The sequence below is a fragment of the Danio rerio genome, chromosome 4 (assembly GCF_049306965.1).
Source record: "Danio rerio strain Tuebingen ecotype United States chromosome 4, GRCz12tu, whole genome shotgun sequence".
Classification (NCBI taxonomy): domain Eukaryota; kingdom Metazoa; phylum Chordata; class Actinopteri; order Cypriniformes; family Danionidae; genus Danio; species Danio rerio.
Window position 1 is genome coordinate 14455418 of NC_133179.1, and position 12701 is coordinate 14468118.

At 37.1% G+C, this 12701-nt stretch overlaps 1 long non-coding RNA gene across 1 annotated transcript; it reads right to left on the bottom strand.

Moving 5' to 3' along the window:
* Window positions 1–1963: 1963 nt before the first annotated feature.
* On the bottom strand, window positions 1964–11648 carry LOC103910423 (uncharacterized). Its single transcript, XR_012401991.1, has 4 exons — window positions 10733–11648; window positions 3174–3310; window positions 2136–3106; window positions 1964–2078 (listed from the first exon to the last, which is right to left on the bottom strand). It is a non-coding gene; the product is annotated as an uncharacterized lncRNA (long non-coding RNA).
* Between the last annotated feature and the right edge of the window lie 1053 nt (window positions 11649–12701).

Below are 12701 nucleotides of genomic sequence, written 5' to 3' on the forward strand. Positions count from 1 at the left end.
TGTGTGGGTATGCAGCTGCATGAAAGTGCCCTACTGGGAACAGACTTGAACATTTTTTTTTACTGATTTGTGTATTGCTAACCGTACTAATCCTGTTAATCCATATTCTGAATGTGATAATGATATATTGCAGCAAAACAGGGACACGTCTGCATGTCTAACGTGTAATATTAATATCCTTGCTTGCTATCTAAGGGTGTTTGCTCCACAACAATGAAATGTTTTCTTTTAGGATTTTTAAAAAGATTTGTTTACTGATAGACACCAGAAATGTCTAAAAACACAGTATTATATGTTATGATTATATGGTATGTATAATAGTTGGTGATATCAATTTGTAATTAAACTGCAGACATTTAGCCCTATAATCCGCCATTGGTTTTGTTTTGTTGTTGTCAGGTATTCAAAAACATTTTGAAAGCCACAAAACTGAGTTGTTGTGTTAATGAACGGTTAAAATGCTTTCAGTTTTTTCATTTTTAGTTGAAAACCTAGCCAAGTAGGGGGCGGTTAGGTTCGGGGATGAGGTGTCTGAATAACACTGTTGAGAACCGGGTACCTTGTACTGTAGTGTTAGTAACTGTACTATGGAGCGTGTTTTGGGCGGGTTTAAGTTACGATAGTTTCCGGGAAAAAATAACAAATTGGGAAGGTCACGGGAGATCGGTCTTAAATACGGGAGACTCCTGGAAAAAACAGAAGTGTTGGAAGGTGCACTTAACTGTTCAGTTCTGGTATGCAGAGAAGGGTTGCAGAAAGAGAAGGTATGTTTGGGTGCAACCGCCAAAGGACTGCAGAATGACTGACAAGTGACGTTTTACCAAAACTCTTTTAATATCAGTTGTGTATAAATACTGGAGTCAGGGAAATACAGTTTTGTTGCGCATCTCCTGAATGTAATTCTTGTATTGGTGTAATGTAACCCAGAACTCTGTCCTCGAATCATTCATCTAATAAATAACTCAAAATTTAGGCATTGAAGAAAATCCTCTCCTGACCTTTTTTATTGAACAAGCATGGAATTGGCTTGATATTCCAACACTACCATATACCTATTTTAAAGTTTAGACTTTGGTAATTTAATTCATTCTTGCATTGCTACATTTAGCTTTTTAAATAAAACTAATTTGATTTGTTTTATAGTTTGACTATGGTAAATGTATCATCTTTTCTTTTTTTTCTTCTTTTTTTGTTGAACAAATTAAGTAAATTATTACGTATATAAAATAAATGCCCTATAGTGACCACCTTCAGGACATTAGCTGAATTTGCTAAATAATATTAGCATTCCACTTTTACTATATTTGTCATGTAGGAACATATTGTAATAATTATAATATTAAAATGATTTCAGCCAGTTAGTAAAATTCCCAAATGATTACGCACTTTTAAAGGATCCGGGAGCACAAGGCTCTGTTCTGTTTGCAGGGCGAGAGGGGAGTTTGAGTTCAGGCAGGTCTCGAGAACTCTAACCCCCCTTTATTTCGAGCTAATGACAGATTATAATATGCTACGAAGAGATATACTGCTGGTTAAGAGCTCGACTATAGTGTTAATTTAGATTGATCAATTCACTTATGACACGTTTTTGTATGGTGGGAGGAAATGGGAGAACCCAGGAGAAACCCAGGCAAGCACGGGAAGAACATATAAACTCTGCACAGACATGACAGCAGGCCTGTTGAGGATTTGAACCAGTGACGTTCTTGCAGTGATGCAACAGTGCTAACCACTGGGCCATTGTGCCACCCTATAGAGAGATAGGTGAAAGATAACGGCGAAGATAACTGTAGTAAGAAACTCTGGTTATTTATAGTGAGTTAGGAATCATCGGATTGGTGAATCATGCGTTAGCTAATGCAGGACCAGCTGTGATCAATCATAATCACGTGCTGCTCTGGAAATTAGTATAGAATTAAACTTCACTTCAAACCAAAAAAAAAAAAAAAAAACAAAACATTCACATCTATCGCATTTTATTTCTGTGATCAAACAAATAAAACTGCACTTTGATTCATAAAGTTTTTTACATGAGAAATAAAAGAGTTCACTGCTATTTAAAACCCTTGAGTTAACACCTAACATAAGCTTAAGTGTTGTATTTACTCCATCTTTTGTTCCTCGAAGCAACTGACATTTTTGCATTTATGCTAATCATAGTTCAACATAAAACTACAACCTGATACACACAAAAATACATTTAAGGAATAACGATATATTTATGTAATTCAGAACACTAATTTATTTAACGTAGATCCTTTGTTCCTCAATATGATTAACTCCTTTGCGTTTATGCTGATCGACTCATTATTGTAATTTAAAACTCGCCATAATCAAACACATAAAACCACAACCTGAATCATAAAAATTGACATGTCTAAAGAATAATGAGCCCACTATCATTCCAAACGCTTGAGCTAGCAGCTAACATGCTGAACACATTTAATGACCTTCATTGATTAAGAGTATTGCAGAACGTTGTCACTTGTGAATTTCAGTGTCTGCGCAAACATGTGAAAATATAGCCATTCCTAAATTTCACCTTAGAAAGGAATGCTTACCAAATCCCGTGGAGAACTGAACCTGCTCTAACAACTTTGCAGTTGGCAGACAATGTTTTTTTCCCTCACTCTGTTGTCTCTAGTGTCATCCACCGTGGTCTTTTTTCAAGTACTGCAGGTGGAAGTGTCTATAAATGGATTCTGGAAAACAGTCGGCACCGGTTTGTGCTTCAGGCAGAGCTTGTTTACAGAACGTAAAATATGATAATGTTCTTGGCCAGTTTCCCTAGTGGTATCTGAGATGATAGGGCTGCGATTTCAATTGACATCCTCAACCGAACATCAATCATTCAGATTTTACAAAGAAATGATTGCTGCTATACCAAAGAAATAGCAATATTATGTTAATGTAGCCAGTGCTGAAGCCCGGGATTTACCTCAGCTTGAGCGTCTCTGAAAACAACTTCATGCACTATCATGATTGATTAATCTTGCTAGGTGTCTCGAAGCCCTCTAGACAGTTGATAGCATCCCCTTGAGCGTCAGGACTGTCTTGTGTTCGGCATCTGTCAGGATCTGTATTCCCCTGCTTGTAGCAACACATCCTGCGAAGGACAAATTAATTAGCTGGTGCAAATGCTAGCAGATGGCTTTGAAGGACACTCGCTCTACCTCAGGAGATGCGCAGAATTTGCGTGGATTCCCCAGATCGCACATCTTCCGATTCTGTCGCGTGTCCACCCCTGAAGTACGTACTTGGGGAAAAACCGTCTGCTGCCGTTTCACCATTCAATTTTTCAAAGGAAAATCTGTTATTTGCAATAATATGAACCCGGCGAGGAGGATAAGAAAAGATTAATTAATTAATTAAAGATTAATTCGACATCATTACAAAGCTGTGGTTGGAACCGAAAGCGGCACGATCTGGCGCGGCCTGCTTTCACTTCCAACCGCAATTACAAATAATCAGTCCAATCAGTATGCTAATCTCTGGTGTTCAAACCGACGATTCATCAGAGTCGCTAATTCGCCGGCTGTCTCAGGTCTTTTATTTTGCCCTCTTTTCTGCAAATGTGATAACGGGGTTAACATTATCGGTGCCTTATCAGGCCCGCGGCAAGCACAATGGAACCAGTCCGGATCTGAATGAGCTGAAAAGGTGGCAGAGACGACAGCCATTGTGATTTTTTTTTTTTTTTGTCACCGCATGGCTGATAAAGAGAGTCTGTGAGGAGAACGAACGGAGAGGCCTATCAATTATGGCTCAATTGTTTCCTATTCATTTATAATTTAATGAGGGTGGAGATGCTAGCATAGTAGTGCATAGTATGGAAACAAAGGACTATGTATTAGTATCTTGGCACAAGTGAACACAGAAAGCTTCTCAAGACTTATTGTTTGTGCGCTTGAGTCAATCGCATTGGGGAACAAAAGAGCTACAGTAAATGCTGATGCTAGTGGTCTTAAGTCTTTTGAATGGCAGTGAGTTCATTATTCTTTGAACATTTGAAGCTAAGCTGTGTGTTAGCTGCTAATTCAAGACTTTTAATTCAAGGATTTTTCATTTGATCTGTTTTTAATCTGTATGTTTTAGACAAATTGAAGCTAAACTATGTGTTAGCCATTATTCAAGACTTTTGACTCAAGGATTTAGCTTTTTATCTCTTTATAATTTGTATTTTTGGAGATTTGAAGCTAAGCTTTGTGTTAGCTGCTAATTCAAGACTTTTGACTTAAAGATTTTTCTTTTTATCTGTTTTTAATCTGTATTTTTGGAATATTTAAAGCTAAGATATGTGTTAGCTGTTACTTCAAGACTTTTAATTTAAGGATTTTTCTTTTTATCTGTTTTTAATCTGTGTTTTTGGAATATTCAAAGCTAAGATATGTGTTAGCTGTTACTTCAAGACTTTTAATTCAAGGATTTTTCTTTTTATCTGTTTTTAATCTGTATTTTTTAGGCAAATTGATGCTAAACTATGTGTTAGCTATTATTAAAGACTATTGACTCAAGGATTTAGCTTTTTATTTGTTTATAATTTGTATTTTTTGGAACAGTTGAAGCTAAGCTACATGTTAGCTGCTAATTCAAGACTTTTGACTCAAGGATTTTTATTTTTATCTGTTTTTAATCTGTAATTTTGGAATATTTGAAGCTAAGCTATGTGTTAGCTATTAATTCAAGACTTTTATTCAAGGATTTTTCTTTTTTATCTGTTTATAATTTCATGAAGCTGTGATTCTGCTGCTAGATTGTGGGTTCGTCATCTACAGGAAATAGAAAGCTAAGTCAACGATAGCTAATACCTCAAGTGTTTCAATACTAGTGAATTCTCACTTCTCAAGTTGAGGTCTTATCAGTTTTACCTAACTTGTCTAAAATTAGCTGAAGTTGAAGTTTCCACCATCAAATAAAAAAGTTTATCAGCATAAGCACAGAAGCAGCCACAATGAGAAACGAAAGACTACGCTAATGCTAACCGCTAACTGAAGAGTTTGGAACAGCAGTGAGTTCATTCTTTCCCACTATTGTGGCTTTATCTGTTTGTAATCTGTCGTGTCTAAAATATGGTGAAGCTGTGGTTCCTGGTGCCAAATTATGATGAAGTTTATCAGCATAACAACAAAGGAGGCGTAATTATTCTCATACAGTGATTAAGGTTTAGATTTCCCTCAAGGTACCACGAATCATCTCGCACGCGTCTGCACAGATTGCCACAAAGAGCATAAACAGTAAGTCATCAAATGAATTATTGCTTGTGTCTAATTGGAGATGTTCATTTAGAGACAACATCAGCGGAGATGCTTTATTGACACGGGTCCCTGCACAAATCAAAGGTTCAGATAAGGAAATGAACCATTCAGAAGTCATCTGCAAATGACAGATATTCCTCGACGTTGCGGGGGAAAGTGGTGACTGCTGCGTTTTTTTCCCCGCAAAGCAAACGTGACAGTTTAATTACCTTCGCCTAACGTGAAGATGGAAAGGGTCTGAGCTGCTGTGAGAGCACGTGTCCGTTTACAGTGAGGTTTTTTTCTTTTAAATGATCAAATGAATCAAACAAAGGCTCGCCGTTTTGGCAAGCGCAGCACTTTTTGAATCTCATCACTCACATGGATCCACAGCCGAAATCAGGCATCATTAGACTTTGTGTTCACAACACTATTCGTGTTTAAATGATGTTGCTTTTATCAAAGTGCGTTTCGAGGTTTAATGGTTTGTAAACCAGTTGGGGAGTTGATGTTTGTGAAGGTGATAGCAGTGTCCTTCAATGTGATTCAGAGTTATGTTACAGCTCTCATGTGCATATTACCCAACGACATATGTAATACACAGAAGACAATTTGACTTCTCTAATAATAAAATATTCAAATTAGGCTGTACTATATACCTATTTACTTATCCACAAGTGGTTCCAAACCTTTATGAGTTCACTTTTTATGATGAACACAAAATTTATATTTGTTTAAATGTTCAAAAACTGAGACCAATGACTTCCAAGGTAAAAACAATAGCATTATGGAAGTCAGTGGTTACATGTTTATAACATTCTTCAAAATAACTTTTGTGATAAACAGAAGAAAGAAACACAAACAGGTTTGTGGCAAGTGAAGGTTGAGCTAATGATGACAGAACTTTCCATTATGGGTGAATCGCTTTAAAGGAACTACTACACACTTTAAACTGCGGCCACACTACGAGCGACTCGCAGCGGTAAAGCAAGAAGCAATCCAGTGTTGCCAGATTGGAAATGTCAAAGTATCATACCGGAACCTAAAAATTATAGTATTTGGAGGAAAATTATTGTACACGAGTCAAACAGAGAGCAAACAGCTATTATTTAGACAAATATCGGACATAACATACAAATTACCACCATACGTTAAAAAAATAAATAAATAAATAGGCATACCTTAAAGCAGGGGTGGCCAACCCTGTTCCTGCAGAGCCACCTTCCTGCAGATTTCAGTTGCAACCCATATCAAACACACCTGCCTGTAATTATCACGTGGTGTTCAGGTCCTAATTAATTGGTTCAGGTGTGTTTGATATGGGTAGCAACTGAAATCTGCAGGAAGGTGGCTCTTCGGGAACAGGGTTGGCCACTCCTGCCTTAAGAGTCGCTGTCATCGAATGTTGAGGGATTCATATAGCGGTACAAATTGGATGCCGTCATGGACCACAACATAGCAGTGCACCCTCCCAATTCTTTTCCACACTCTGAGGTGTGCACAAGCTCATTTAGAGTACCTGTAATGAGCCGTGGCCTTGTTTTGATAAGATTAACATAGGAAAAACAAATTCATATGACACATTTAAAAGGGGAAAAATGAGAACAAGTGCAAATTCCCCTGTCCTTCTCACCTTCCTTTTCAGCATTCATTTTTTTTACTTTATTACTTAAACGATCAACCTCAACCTGAAAACTACTAACCTAAGCACAGCCATCCACAGCCTGAATGTTAACTCGTGAGAGAGAGCCATTCTCTAAGTTGATTGGCTGAGAAAATGTAACGTAAGATATAAACATATTTAACTCCACGTTCTCCTCCCAGACAGTGGACAAAAGATGTAACTAGATCAATAGCTATAGAAGCCCTAAAATCACAATGAAAATCATTTTAAATGGCATAAAATTCTGAAATGATCATACATTGAAGTATTTCTTTCATTATTGATCGTACAAATGCAATGATTGTCGTATGTCTGGCAACACTGAAAGCGACCGCTCATTTTATCAGAGAGTGAGCGACTTCCAGCAACCTCCATCTAGGTGAGCGACATCGATCGTTGATGACCAGGTGGGCATGTCAAGCGACGCAACAAAGTTAAAAATCCTTCAACTTTATGCAACTTTAGTCGACTTTCTTGAGCGACAGTTAAAAGGAGCACCAGTAGAGCTCACAGGATCCTCTTTAAACTTCTGAAAAGGCCACAGACCTGCGTTTGCAGCAGATCACCACCCAGAGCACAGGCAGCTACAAAGTGGCTGCTAGTGTGAATGAGGCATTAGAGGTAAATGTACATTCAGGGAAGACATAGTAAATGACAATTGTTTCCTAGGAAACTCCATGAAATATATTTGTATATGTTTTATATTATTTAAATACTGTAATATATAATACCCCTGTTGCATAAAACATTTCCCCGAGTAATTGGTGGTTTATTCCGCTGTGGCGACCCCTGATTGATTCAGGGACTCAGCTGAAAGATAGTGAGTGAGATATATATATATATATATATATATATATATATATATATATATATATATATATATATATATATAAATGATTTCTTGTAATCTTGTTTATATGACATTTTCCTCTTTTTCTTTCCTTTTTTTTTCTCCCAACTCTAACTTACAGCCAGTCACGAAGCAAAGCAAAAGTTATATAACCTGTCAGACGTACTGTCTCTCAGCCCTATATAACTCAGATCAAAGTGTGTTTATCTGAAGAGATCCTTGCCATAAAAAATGACCCTAATGTCTTTTTTAACCTAAAATAATTAACATTAACATATCCAAATGAAAGTGATGGCGGGTTTCCTGCAGACTTTTAATCTCATTACAGTAGGTTCTCTTCATTGACATCCACTCAACTAATGATTTGAATCGCTCTATGTGCGAGGACAGCTGACTGACATGTTTTGCCACTTTGAAGCCCATGGGTTGGGTTTTGCTTTCATTTCCTGAATGAGATTTTCTCTCATTTTATTTTTGTGGAGTCTCACCCCTGTGGACATCTGCATCCAGCTCACTGGGCTTCTTTATCAGGGAAAAGAGTTCAAACTGAATCGATACAGCACACAATGAAGTGGACTTGAGCTTAAATTGGCTCACTTGGGAGACAGAAGCCGTCTCTTGCTCCACATACAGTAAGGATAGACGACTATTCAGGTCACTATAAGCGCATATATTCATTCAGTAGCGTGGTGATGAATACTGACATTTCTGAGGCACGTCACTGGAAATGGCTTCATCACGGATGCGTTTCTTGTAGAATAAGAGTGCTTTCTGCAGTATGATGCAGGTTTGTGTGTTACCAATTACTTTTTCGCTGTTTGTTGTTTCTTGTTCCGCCATGATAATTGTGTCCACCTGGGTCTTGTTTGGTTTAACTGAATAATCTGATGCGTCTTTAATAATTACTTATCCTTGTTTTTATGCACATGATGTTTGGGAAATCCTTGTTTCTCCTTGTTTTTATTTTAAAATCCCTTAGAATTATTTAATGTAAAATATTATTGTTATTAAAAAGTTTACACATGTATCTTTGTCACTTTTACTAAAATAGTTCCTGGGATTTTTTTTTTTGCAATTGTTAGTTGTAAGGTTGAATTTTATTTATTTTCTTAACAAATGTCTTAAGTGCCCCCTTTTTACTATATACGAACATTTTGTTACTGGAAACTATGACCTCTGGTGTGACGCTATATGCTGATTTTAAATCGGCAACTTTACTGAAAGCTTTAATAAGTTGAAGGACTCTATTTAAGATCATGTGACTGAATCCCACTGTGAAGTTTTTATCTTTCACATATTTTTGCAACTTTTTTGGAACTACTAAAATTGCAACTCTTTGATGTCCATTGGTGGACAAAAATTTTTTGGCGAAAACAATATTATTCAGAATTTTAAATAAAATGAATAGGATTATATGAAGTGTCCAACAATAAAGATGGTGCATCGTGTTCACTCTATTTGTGTATTATTAGGAGTTGTTTTATCTACTATATATATATAAGCTGTGAAAGAATTGATAAAGTTAGTGACCCTTTATATCTTCTCAAACTTTAAACTACATAAATAAAGAATCAACAAAATTAGTGTTTTTTGTCACTTTTAAGGCAGAGAATAAATTATTCTTATTTACTTTAAAGTGAAATACCTTAACATAAACCAAAGAGGCCAATAAAAATGTTCTGTTTCGTTGGAAATTTTCAGTATTCCAGTAAATTCCAGTATTTAGGAACGACAAACAATAACTTGACTTCTAGTTGATCATTTAGTATCAGAAGTGGCTTATATAAAAGGCAAAGGCCTCCAGATTCTGATTATTTTACCAAAAGAAAATATGATCATTCCTTGACGAAAGTCTTGAAACCTAACAGAAATAATTTACAGTATAGAATATTAAGTCATGGTGTAGTGGACAAAGAATTAATATTGTGTATTGACTCACATGAGCTAGGAAGACTGCATCCACACTTTTGTGACTCAATTAACTTATTAATAAAGTCATCTGGAATGGCAAAGTAAGTGTTCTTGCAGGACTCCCAGAGTTCATCAAGATTCTTTGGATTCATCTTCAATGTTTCCTCCTTCATGTTACCCCAGACATGCTCAATAATGTTCATATCTGGTGACTGGGCTGGCCAATCCTGGAGCACCTTGACCTTGTTTACTTTCAGGAACTTTGATGTGGAGGCTGAAGTATGAGGAGTGCTATCCTGGGGAGGAATTTGCCCTCTCCTGTGGTTTGTAATGTAATGGGCAGCACAGATGTCTTATACCTCAGGCTGTTAATGCTGTCATCCACTCTGCAGATCTCTCGCAGACCCCCATACTGAATGAAACCCCAAAACATGATTTTTCCTCACAAAACTTGACTGAGTCTGTGAGAATCTTGGGTCCATGCGGGTTGCAATTGGTCTTCTGCAATATTAGTCATGATTGTGATGCAGTTCAACAGATGATTCATCTAAAAAATCCACCTTCTGCCACTTTTCCAAATGATCAACTAGAAGTCGAGTTATTATTTGTTGCTCTTACAACTGGGATCGACGACAAGATTTTTGTCAGATAGTGTGTATATATATATAAATATATATACACACACAACAAACAAACAAGAGGCCCCTGTAAACTTTAATTTGACTCAATATAAAGGATCAATACTTTTAACATCTATAAAGCAAAATTACTTTTCAGTTAAACAGTTTGAAGCGACTTTGTGCCACATTGACTTACATTACATGGACTATTTTCAATTTAGTTTGTACCAGAACGAAATCGAGTAACCGCTGTCAACGCTTTCATTTTAGCATTCTTTTAAAACTGTGACACTATGAAAATAGCACGGGTAAATTCCCAGCATAATGTTGATACCAGTCCTGAAAAAAGCATTTCAAGCTTCACAGTGTTTTTGTGCCTTCCAAATTGAACACAAATGCATAAATAAGCAAGCGGGAAAAGCAGCGGCTCATTTATTCCTCTTGGTGTGTGTACCTGTTTTCACAGACGCCGCTCTTCCATTGATCAGACGCCACATTGGCTGTGTTTGCAGACTCGGACCCCTCGAGCGCCAGCACAATGGAGACGGTTCGTGTGCCAGGTAATTGGCGTCTATGGGGGACAGGTGCTCCCACAATGCATTGGGGCTCAGTGCCGGGTCTCCTTTCACATGGCTGTAATTACCTAATTGAAAAGCTCACTGGGGGGAAATAGAAGCGAGAGATAAGGTCCTTTTCACTGCTTTTTTTGTGTGGCTGAAAAAAACATCTATTTGTTGCCACTTGAGGTAAATATTGTCCAAGGGAGAAATGATGGAAGGGAAAGCAAAGATAGAGGATCCATTGTGAACCAGGGGCCGATTCAGAGAGCCGCTGTTTGATGGAGGACACACAAGATGAGCAAATGGACAATAGACTGAATGATTTCTTTAGTTTTAGCCTCTATGTTCATGCCCTGTCCGTGAACTGCTGTGATAAAAGCGTAGAATGGTTTATTACTGAAGTATGCTTTGCATAAGTTAATGTTTGCTTACTTAATGCACTTTTCTGGTCTTAAAATAAATAAATATTTGGAATAAGTTCAATATATTGAACTTATTTTTATAGTTTTATATATCACTCTATTATGTATTATATAATAGATGTTTGCAAGTTTGCATTATTGCGAGTTGATGGTTAAAATAAATAAATGCATAAGTTACTCACTTGCCACTTTATTAGGTATACCTTACTAGTACCGGGTTGGACCCCCTTTTGCCTACATAACTACCTTATTTCTTTATGGTATAGATGCAACATGGTACTGGAAATATTCCTGCAAAAGTTTGGCCCAAATTGACATGATAGCATCAAGCAGTTGCTGCAGATTTGTTGCCTGCACATCCATGATCCACAACATCCCAATGCTGCTCTATTAGATTGAGTTCTGGTGACTGTGGAGGCCATTTGAGTACAGTGAACTCATTGTCATGTTCAAGAAAACAATCTGAACATGACAATGAGTTCACTGTACTCAAATGGCCTCCACAGTCACCACATCTCAATCCAGTAGTGCACCTTTAGGATGTGGTATAAAGGGAGATTTGCATCATGAATGTGCAGCCGACAAATCTGCTGCAACTGCGTGAAGCTATCATGTCAATATGGACCAAAATCTCTAAGAAATATTTCCAGTACCTTGTTGAATGTATGCCACAAAAGATTAAGGCAGTTCTGAAGGCGAAAGCGGGTCCAACACAGTATTAGTGAGGTGTACCTAATAAAGTGGCCGGTGAGGGAGTGTATACATAAATAAACAGCATTATCCTCTAGTGAGTCTGTGTACATAATGATTATTTTCATGAACAAGATGAATGCATCAATGAACCTTTAAAGATATATAAATCCTCACTAATTTCTCCTTTAGATGTTGGAATATCGATTCCAAATATCATGATGATCAGACAAGAGAAGACCACCTGCAGACCCTCATTACCGCTGGATGAAGTCTAGCCTTTGACCTGTAAATCTGCTTCACACAGGAGGATTTTCTGCCACATTCATCCATGAGATGTGAGTATGAGCATGCCATTAATCTACATAATGTGTCTTATAAGACACAGATTTCTGATCCTTCAGACTGACTGTATGCAGGTTTTTGCATGGATTAGAAGTGAAAGCCTTTTTCTATCATTATTAACACCTACTACTGCTTTAATGGCTCACATATAATGATATTTTAATCGATGATCCCATTAGAGATTTTCCTTGGGTCATTTCCTCCTTTTTGTGTGGTTCAAGAGCTTTAAGTAGCGATATAAATTATCTAAAATGTTCACTTTGAGAATAAAGAAAGAGTTAGCCTGTAATGAGATGATATTATTGGCAAGTGGTTCAGTATTTACTGGTGTGTGTCTGTGAGTGTGATGTGATCAAAAGGCTGAATCATTGCTGCACCCTGCTGGAGGAAAACTGTTACTTGTTTA